The sequence below is a fragment of the Homalodisca vitripennis genome, chromosome X, assembly GCF_021130785.1.
Source record: "Homalodisca vitripennis isolate AUS2020 chromosome X, UT_GWSS_2.1, whole genome shotgun sequence".
NCBI classification, from domain to species: domain Eukaryota; kingdom Metazoa; phylum Arthropoda; class Insecta; order Hemiptera; family Cicadellidae; genus Homalodisca; species Homalodisca vitripennis.
In genome coordinates, this window is record NC_060215.1 from 118,147,118 (window position 1) to 118,158,559 (window position 11,442).

The 11,442-nt window shown below is 32.8% G+C and overlaps 1 long non-coding RNA gene across 1 annotated transcript; it reads left to right on the forward strand.

Moving 5' to 3' along the window:
* The first annotated feature begins 507 nt into the window (after positions 1 to 507).
* Positions 508 to 9,163, forward strand: LOC124369840. The gene is made up of 3 exons (XR_006923104.1): positions 508 to 550; positions 4,319 to 4,368; positions 8,895 to 9,163. It is a non-coding gene; the product is annotated as an uncharacterized LOC124369840 (long non-coding RNA).
* Positions 9,164 to 11,442: the final 2,279 nt, after the last annotated feature.

Genomic DNA, 11,442 nt, shown 5'->3' on the forward strand with positions numbered 1-11,442 from the left:
TATCCTATTATTTTTTTCAAACATATTTTTTATAATTTAACTATAGTACTTAAACATCTACAATGTTAAAGAAAAATAAACAGTGTAAGTAGAGATAAGATAAATAAATTAAATGTATCCCTTACTGACCATCACATTGATTAACCAAAATGGTTACTTCCCAAAACAGGACCTATTTTTAGTTCTGCCGCAACCAAAAAATACATGCCAACTAAAAGACATATATTCTTATGAAGATTGTAAACAATTTTGCTGATACTATAGCATACATCGGGGATTCATGCATAATCAAAAGCGAAAGAAAGAGGTGTAAAGTTACCGGACATATATCTTCTGCCATAAACTTAACTAATCCATGTTGAGGTGCCAGTGGAAGAGGGTGATCTTCCCCTTACAGATGTTGTATATAACAGGAAAATACTATATATGAGTGTACCAAGTATATATTAATTCTTCAATTCATTTAGTTTTTAATAGTGTTAGTGTTTATAAAATCTGAATTATTTTACAGGTAACTGAGACAGGAATTGCCCGTGGCAGGGGTCGACGTGTAAGTATACACTTATTTATTAAATATTGAATATAATATAATAGATATGGCAGTTTAAGTATCTATGACAATGGTAGGGTGTGATATTCCCACTGTAAGTGTTATTTTAAAGAGAAAATGTTACATAGGAACATGGGAACTGTCAAATCCCCACCATAGACTAGAACCGGTTGTTAGCTCTATCTACCCAGCTGATAGCTTTTGTCAAAACTTTAGCTATTATTTCAACTCTGATCAGGTGCTGTTTATTTGCCTTTTGATTCAATACATCCAGGGCAGGCTTGTGTCACTGAATTTATAAATTCATGGTTCAAAAATGTAGGCAATTTGTAATCAGGCCCAAATTACAAAAATATAATTTAGTAAGTCATAAATGAATTAAATACATTTCCCACATGTTCTTGCTGTAAGAATTTAAATTTTTGTATCTCTAGCCATTTTTATTTGGGCATGTTTTCAAAACTACATAAGAGTAAATTTCCTAATTTAAATCCCTGGAATATCACCTAGAGTGGTAAAAAAATTTGTCCACTTTTATTGCATTTGGGAAAGAGCAATGAATTGAATATAAAAAATGTTATCAAAACTCAAAATTGATTCTTAAACCATATTAAAAAAAGAAAGTTTTTATCTATAGTAATGAAAACATTCAATTACAACTAAATGTTACTAATGCGTTGCTAACAAACTGCAAATAGTTACTTACCAAAGTATTTTCTCTAATGGAGGAATTGATTTATCTTACTGATTTTTGAAGTAAAATGAATAATAAACTAACCAAAGAACTTCTTTATAGAATTTTTTATCATAAAAACATAAAACTAGATTGTTTACTGAACATTAACACGCAAGACTTGAAACACAGCCGACTGCAGCAGATCATGTATAGAACATGAATGTGAAAAATGAACACTTATATACTTATACGACTTGCTGTAATACAATTAATACATAACAATGTCAATGCTTGTACAAGTTGTATGACAAATAAATATTTATTTATTATTTATTTAATGAACATTCTAATTACAATTTTCCAGTCACAGAATGCCAAAATACTAAGTCAAAGCTTAACGAACTATATATTGACGTCAGGAGTTGGTGTTACTTTGATAATGTCCATACAGCAGTGATGTCAGGGTTAATATTAATAGTACAGAATAAGGTACTCATTGCTGTATTGAAAATTTAAATTTAATGGAAACGATACAAAATTTAATTATTAACTGTAATGTACACCAGACAGTACTAGATTTGATTTTGGAAGATAGACATGAACAATAATGATAGATTCATCAAACGTGATTAATTCAGATTGATTTCAGAGTTAATTTAAAATATGCATTGTATGTCCCTAGCATCGGTTTATTGGAACATCACCCTAAAGTGTGGTTAAGAACATGTCATTATACTATCATGATATTTATCAATGCAATATTGCGTTGCTCTCTGAGCACCTTGTGTTGCTCTCCTTACAGCATGACAACTCCCTGTATCCTGGTCTGTAGTCCACAGGCACAGCAAAAGCGCAATTGCATTATTCTTGTGTAACAGCTGTTTTAATGTCACTCTACCACATAGAGTAGGAAATTCAGGTTAATAGTGAAATATCATACTCAATGATCAATGTCATAATGATGACAGCGACACATCCTGCAATTAAAATCACCTCAATTATCTGTTACTCTATCATAAACTCAATGCAGCACATTTAATTGGTAACCATAAACACAACAACTAACACTAACAGTTCTTGAAATTTAAATATTTGTTATTGTTGTTACTGGAATCTTTGGCACCCCAAACATGCATGTGTTTTGAACATTAAATTACTTGTTCATATGCACAATGATGATGTGTTTTAAGAAGAATAGAGTAATGGAATTCCAAAATAAACAGCATTTTTCTGTAAAAGTAACATCTCTTGCTGAACTCTTACGTATGATAAATAGCTAACAAATTTTGAAACCAGTTCAAATTATCTTCTCTTTCCAAAGAACTTCATTCAGTACATTAAAAATTATGAATGTAACATAAAAGAGTGTTTTCCAAAAATTATTTTTCTGTGACAACTGTAATAGCCACAGTTATAAAAATCTAAACTGTTTAATCATTGTCCACTTTTATTATAAAGTGAATTCAGCCTTTTCAGAAATAAATATTTTAACACGTACTTTTCTTGAAAGATTATAAATGAAAATTATTCTGAAAATTTAGTACAGAAGCCAGTAGTAAATTTGAATCTTGTGAAGATGTATATATATAATTTCAATAAACATTGAATCACAAAAAGTACTTGCTCCGCCGGGAGTCGAACCCGGATCTCTCACTTATTATATATATATATATTATATATATATATATATACACACATACAGCAAGTATGTATAAATAATATATAATGTCCCTTAGATATTTATTTAAGGTTTTATTTAAATCACTATGCATTTTGTGTGAATGAGAAATATTAGGTAACAATGCCAAAGTTTTAAAAAGGGTTATTCTTGAAACAATTTTACCAACAGGATTGTCTGACAACTGTACAATATTTACCAAATTGGCCTGGTAAAAAGTATGAATTATGCCCAGAAACTAATTGATGAAATTCAACAAATACATATTTAAAAGCAAATCATTTCCAAATAATCCCTATTCCTTAACAATTTTCCTACACTAGTTTTACAGCTTTTTAAACACTTATAACCTTTTGTATTAATTAATTGCAAAGAGTTGTCGTCTGTGATACAAAGCAAGTGGTAGAATGGTTTATGATCATCTTTGATCCTCTTGCTAGCAAGATCAAGATTTCAGTAATAATTAAAGAAAGTAGCCGCTATGAGCAAGATCAGGACTGTTGTGTCACATTCTAAGCTTGAGGACAGCTTAGCATTGATCACTTTTTCATAACACTTTCAAATTCATTGTTATGAGACTGTCTGACCAATTTCCCTAATCACTGATCACATTTTGTCCAAAGATCACAGATCTTATAATTAATTAATATCTACTGGCTTACCGTTCCTGGTACTGAGAAGACGAATTACAGATCCAATTTAACATGCTGTAAGGTTTTCAATTAACTTAGTCAATACGAAAAGGCACTAAGAATTGAAAACAGCAAGAAGCACATTCAAAATGGTGTCAGTCTGATTATAACAAGTTAGAGTCAGTGATACTCATGTGATGAACTGAAATAAAGATGTTGTGTTGGCATAGAACTTGCTTTCTGGATGTATCTCGTATCACCAAAATTAGTTCAGAATTATCCGCCATAAACGTTTAAAGTAGTGAGTGCATTTTTACTATCACAACTGAAAACAATTAGAAATAATATTTCTAAAAATTCATTTATATTACTGCATCAATAATGGTTGAAGGAACAAATAATAAAAAACTAAGACAGAATGTTGCTTATGAAAACATAAGTTCACCAGAAAATCTGCAGATAGATACTATGTAAAATTAGCACTTACATTTTTTAGGTGTAGGGCAAAATCAATGATCAGTAGTCAGTTTATTGCAGTATATAGATTTATTATCAGAATGTATTAGTGGAGTTTTGATCTCTTAAAAAGCATAAAATTGTTTTGGAAAGATCGTAGTTGCAATAATGTTATGACATTTTTCTAGTATCACAAGACTTTCTTTTATTACAACTCAAATATGATAATACAATTCATTAAATAATAAATATTGCCAAATTTTGCATGTAAAGCACATCTGATTATGTAAAACTGTTGTTGTTTTAAATATATAATATATTTTCAGATTGGGAGAGGAAGAAACCCTTAATCATCACATGCTTTGAAGTGTCACAAGTAAGTAATAGATTCAGAGAGAAGATAAATTGTTAAACATAATATTACCAAGACCAAGGTTTGTATTTACTTACTTTTTATTAAATATCTAAACAATCTTAAATTTAACAGTCATTAAAAAAAACTTATCTACAAATAATAGTTATACCAGGTGACATGAAAATTGAAGCTAATATACCAAGAAGCATTGCGCCTTATATAATTTTTGTGTGTGTTCATTTCAGGCATTTTCTAGAGATTTGATAACATTCTCTTCTATAACTGATCATTGACAGTTGAAATATATGATCAGTTAAATGTTTATACATGTCCAAATAAATATTTAGGTAAAAAAGGTTTAAAGGTGGAATTCAAAAAGACGTAGCTTGCTACATTTTTGTAACTGGATACTTTAATATACATAATTGATATATGTTTGTTTCTATTTTGACAGCAGACATAGAGCGTTTATATATTTCAACTTTTATAAAGATCAACTTAGTGATCAACTGTTACTTTTATTTTAAGTCTATCCTGCTGCTGAGTATTTTTTCTCTATCCAGATAAGCAAAGTTTGGAATGAGAGAAGTCTATAATAATATAAAAATAATATGCAAATGAAGTTATTAATTCAACTTTTTACAAAAACAACACAGAGACATAAATTACATAATCTAATAGTGAAATAAAACATTTTCCTCAGATGCGCATTTCCCATAATAAGATCCATAACCTGAGAGAATAGCGGTCTATTAAAGAAAGAGGATTAGATGAGATAGGTCGCCCTAGTACCCAAAGTTTGCTTTCCTAAATAAAGCTCTAACTCTCTCCTTCCTCAATAAAGCCACTTCAGAGTTCTATCATGCTACCTAGGACCTCTTCCTTCAATGACAAGATATTGATATACAGGGTGGTTATAAATTATTGTACACATTTTAAGATTGAATAAATAAATAACCAATCAACTTAAAAACATGGGAATTGTATTATTAAATTGTAAATTTAAAACAGTTTTATATACTGACTGAAAATTAATAATTGTACACATTACAATAATTATAAAAAGTAGTTATAAAAAGAAAGTAAAAATGTCACTTAAACTGTGGGTGTAAGGTATGATTCTTCTTAATGACTTGTGTTGTGACATAGTCAGCTGGTCAACAATGGATCTTTCCACACCAGCTGTTAATTACAGTTGACTAAACAAACACTAAACTAACCTCAGTATCAATATGGCTAGTGTGCAAGAAAAAGCAAGGTGTGTTCTTTGGTTTCATGAAAGCAGATCTGTAATAACTGTTCAAAGAAGGTTTCGTTTAGAGTATGGCCGCAAACCTCCGAGTAACAATTCTATAAAACGCTGGTATAGGCAGTTTGAACAGACGGGAAGTGTCCAACATAGAAAAGGTGCTGGTAGACCTCCAGTTTCTGAAGCTACTGTTGATCAAGTAAGAGAATTGTTTACGAGGAGCCCTGGTAAGTCTACTCGGCGTGCAAGTTTGGAATTAGGATTACCTCGATCAACAGTCTTAAAAATTTTGCACAAACACCTTAAGCTCCATCCATACAAAATTCAGTTATTACATGAACTAAAACCTAACGATAAACCTCAACGCTACGATTTTGCTGTTAGATTACTTGACCTCGAAGAACAAACAATAAACATTGGAGAAAGCAATTTCTTGAAAAAAGTAATTTTTTCTGATGAAGCAACCTTTCATGTTTCTGGTAAGGTGAATAGACACAATTGTAGGATTTGGGGTACTGAAAATCCTCATAATGTTCGAGAACAAGAAAGAGACAGCCCTAAAATAAACGTTTGGTGTGCATTGGCTATAGATGAAGTGATAGGACCCTTTTTCTTCGCAGAACCGACAGTCACTAAAGAGGTATACCTCGACATGCTTGAACTTTTTGCAATACCGCAAATTGAGCATAGATAACCAAATGTTTACTGGCAGCAAGATGGTGCCCCTCCACACTGGGGTAAGATAGTACGTGACTACCTAAATGACACGTTTCCTGGTCGTTGGATTGGACGGGATGGTCCAATTCCTTGGCCTCCACGTTCCCCAGACATTACACCCTTAGACTTTTTTTTGTGGGGCTATGTCAAGGACAGAGTCTTCGCCAAAAAAGTTCAAGATATTGAGGAACTCAAGAATAGAGTTCGAGAGGTTATTGGAAGCATAACTCCAGCAATGCTCAGAAACACATGGTATGAGGTTGAATTTAGACTACAAACTTTGCGTGCAAAACCTCGGAGAGCACGTGGAATTAGTTTAGTTTCCTTGTAAAAGTATGAGTAACAGTAATCTTTTTGTCCTTCATTGGTAATAAAACTGTTTTAAATTTGCTATTTAATAAAACAATTTCCATGTTTTTAAGTTGTTTGTTTATTTATTTATTCAATCTTAAAATGTGTACAATAATTTATAACCACCCTGTATAAAAACAAGATCCTTGAAGGGCTCTACAACCACATAATTCAAGTTGTCCACAGATGAGTCCAATTGGACTGTATTGTGAACCGAAGTCTAGTCGTGCCCTTGGGTTTCTCTCTTTATGCCTCAAATCTCAAACATTGAAGCAGGTAATCTCAAACATTGAAGCAGATATGAATTTGATCTGAGAGAGAAGGTTAATTTGACAAGCCAGTCCTGTATCATATCACCCGTGTACTCTGTGGTCAACGTCACATCAGTGACTTCTCTTCTAGTCCTGTCATGAAATGTAAGAGGATTGATTACCCATACTTGCAATCACTAGACTACAAGAGATGATGAATTCCAGGAATGACTTACCAGTGTTATTGGTGTTGGTGCTGCGCAACATGTCACTGTAAGTTGACAGTGCATACAACGACTAGTTAAAATACACTTCTTCCAGCATGGTCCACCAAAGCAGCCAGCTCTTTGGAGTATGGAGAATAGTATAGGTATGATTATGAGAGCATAAGGGACCATCCAGTGTGAGTTTCCATACATTCTGATGTAGAATATTCTTCGTTGATATCTCTGAAAATCTTACAGTCCACAACAGAAATTCCATCATTCTGTATGCCAATGGATTTCAGGGGACTTGCAGGGTTCTTCCAGGTCAGAGGACCGTTGACCCTCAGGAAGACCTTAATGCATCTTATAAGGTCCCTGGAGTCCTCAAAGACCACACCCAACCTCTCAGAACTCCCAACTGTCAGCCTTAGAGCAAGACTCACTAGTCCCTAGTTTCATCATCGATGCTCAGCAATATAAAACTCCTCTCTGTGGAGCTTCTCCTGAACTGCAGGCACAAATCTTCTTCTGAGAAAATCTTTCCAGAAACACACCTCTGTGTCTCTGATAATTACCTTTTTGGATAGTTTTCAGGGACAATAACTGCTTTGTATTTTGCCAAAGACTCCCTTAAGGTATTACCCATTTCTTAGTTTTTTCTTCTGTTTGGAGGGCTGTTTGGCTATATGCCTGTTTGAAGGCACCTTCATACACCTCTTTGATGGAGGCTCTCATCCTTAGCTCCTCCACCATCTGTTGACATAGTTTTAATACTAACTTCAGATTGTAGTCCAGTTCACATATCTCAGACTCTGTGTCCATGAATTCACCCTCTACATTGGTATCAGCAACTCAGCCCCAGTATATACGTCATACAACTCCAGACAGACTAGTTGAGATCAATCATGCCCAGCTTGACAAATAGGCCTACTACTTTGAGGTGCCAAGAACCAACCACCGCGTAGATAGCCATCGGGGTACTAGCGTATATCCTAGGGTTCCGTACAGCTCCTTGGGCTGGTCACTAAAGAAGTGTATGCGAACTAGCTACGAGTTGGGATCTCCCCATTGCTCTTAAATAACAAAAGACAAGTGCCATCCCTGGGAAGGTACTTTCTTTGTGCATTGGGACTCATCCAGACTCAGTCAGCCCATTTCCTAGATCCCAACTTACTTTTTGGCTTCCTTTGATAAGGTATTATTGCGCCATCTTTGGCGTTCTAGACAAGAGTGGTGAATTTATACTTAGACAAGAAGGACCTGATCAGTTGTTCTCTCTTTTGTGAAACTGCTGAAATTGTAACTGGTACGCTTCATAGTACACTTTCGGAGTATGCAAAATCCCCATAAGGCTTCAGTACAAAGCAGTAGACTGCCCCTTAAAAGGACAAGAAGAAGTATAAGTAATTTTTATATAAGTATTAAGGCAATAAATTAACTCATTAACGCTATTTTTCAATAAATCTGGCCTGTTTGTCTCAGTCACTCTCCCCACTTCACTATGGGCAGTCACAGCATCATCAAATAACTTAAATCTCCGTCACAGCATCAACGCCTCTTCCCATACTAGTCGTACCACTTACAAAATGAAATCTTCCTCATTTTATAGAATTATAAGTAATTTTTTAATAATTTATTTAAATTTCTTATATAAATTAGAAATTAATGATTCGAATTAAATTAAATTATTAAATAATATTAAATATTATTAAATTATTAAAATCATTAAATTCGAATATAATGATTTATGAAATAAATTTATTTTGATTCCAGGTGTCCATCAAATAGGACAAGAGGGCAACCAATTATTATGGAGTAGCAGCTGCTGGTTCCAAATTGTTACATGTTTTAAATCCTTAGTTACAATTAGGATTTCAAGAAGTCTTGCCTTATATAGTGTTCATAAAATATATTTTTTGATAACTTAATTAAAAAAAGAAGATTTTGAAAAGAAGAGTAAATATTTGAAGTTATATTTATACTATAGTGTAGTGTAAATAGTAATATTATTTATTACATTTCATATAGAGTAATATTTAGTTTATATAATATATCTCAACTCAAGCTGTTTTTGTCATTTTAATGATAATGATTAAGTTATACCCAATACTGTTAGGTAATTCAAGTTTTGTAGTATAAAAAAGTTCTGCAAAGTTCAAGAATGTATTTTCTAAATATATGTATTTGTTTTTGTTCCTTCAGCTAATAAATATATTTTAAGCATGTAAAATCGTTTTTCTATTTATTTACTGAACACGTTTGAATTGATTACATATACATAGGGATATTTTGGGATGTGTGATAAGTTTCCATGTTTTATATTCTCCATATAGCCTGATATTCCCATAGTACCTAAGTAAGTCTGTTCTCACAAATAATACCTGGGCATGCCACAGCAAGATCGAACATACATTGGTTCTTTAGAGCAGGGCTGCCCAACCTACGGCCCGCGGGCCGAATCCGGCCCGCGAGTCAGTTTTATGTGGCCCGCCTTGTTGCCAAAACAACCAAATTTGTTTAAAAGCATTTGAAATATTAAATAAATACAAATTTTGAGAAACAAGCAGTCTAGCCGATTTCACGTAGAACGAGCCGTATTCATTTGGTGGAGTATGAGTGTTGAAAGAAGTAAAGTAGTTGCAGACAGATTTCACTGACTACGGTGGTGGCTGCCGGCTGGCGAATAGAGCGCGCATAAAGCACGGCACAGCGCGCGGTGCGGCGACATAACCCCTACCCAACTCAAGGTCACCACTCGCCACGTAATTTGTATGTCCTAGTATCCTAGTAGGATTAATTAAAATCAATGTATTCAATTTATTGGTGACTTTTTTATTGTTCCCTCAGAATTAGAGCAAACATCCAAAAGTCTTGGTTTATATTTATTTCTACTAAAAGAACCTAAAAACATAATATATTATAAACCTTTACCTAACAACTAATAAATAATAAGAAATGACAATAATCAGGAAACAAGGGCAAAATAACCTTAAAACTCATATTTTGCACAAGATTTCTGGAACAAACCCCGGACAATACGTTTTGTTTGGGGTTCCAAATCCCCTGGGATATTGGCCCGCCTGGCCATAAAGGCTTTACAATGTGGCCCTTGGGTAAAAAAGGTTGGGCACCCCTGCTTTAGAGAATAAATGTGTTTTCTTAATTTAAAACGACAATACAACAATTCTAGACTCAAAGTTGTTATGGAATTCATTATAACACATCATAAAAAAATGTATTAATTTTAACAGTAACTGAAATAGAGTTATTTATATTAGTTTAGGACATTTTAATGCTGTATTAATAAAAATATTTCTTGAGTTCGCTTGTATGTTAAAGAATAAGACAATAGTCTAAAGCAATAGACACTCAAGATTTACTCATCTTTTTAACAAAAGCTAATTAACCATTCCTAATCGAAAAAATGAATTAAACGATTTATAACCATTTATTTTAATGAAATAGTTATTAATTCCATAACAAACTCAGTTAGACATTTAAATTTTGTTTTTAAATCACAGAGTGTTTAAAAAAGAATCATCCATTTTTTTTTAAAATTGAGTACTGCATTAACATATATCTCAGGGAGGCAGATTTTGGTGGGTGGAAAATTATGAGGAAGAAACTTTTAAAAACGTTTATATAAACTAAAATTATGTTACAAAAAGTGATAAAATGTATTTTAATGAAAATTTTAAAACACACAGGAATATAGTGTTGAAAAGGAGACTCTTCTACTATCATTGCTAAAATTAAATTAGTTTTTTGCTGTAGTTAGAAAATTACTTCCGTTGGCTACTGCACCTATAGCACTGTATATTATTACATCATGCTCCTGAAGAAAGATGAGTCGGCTTCACATTCATGACTTATGTGCAATATATTGCAGTTTTATGAAAATCTCATAGAGAAAGATTGACATGTTCATTGGATATGTGGTCATTGTAACAATATATGTGCTAGCTCTATAATCTCCTGCACACTATGTGATTGCTACAAAGATCTTGAAATTTTGCTAAATCTGTCTAACAGTCTACAATAATTTCATAGTGTGTAGAAAGATCTTGACTGATGTCGCCAGTCCTAGTGATGGAGGCCGCCACTTGCCAGCACTGCTTTGCAGTCTAAAATGATCATAGTTACAAATAATGGCTTTAATCATATTTTGCAGCAATACAATCAATCAATCAATCAATAATATCTTTATTCAAGACATACATAAAATGTAAATTTGCATGTATGTTCATTCTTAATAAATAAATTCAAGGTGATGTTATATTAGTTGCACATATATACAATCCTTTTCATATAAATAATTTTT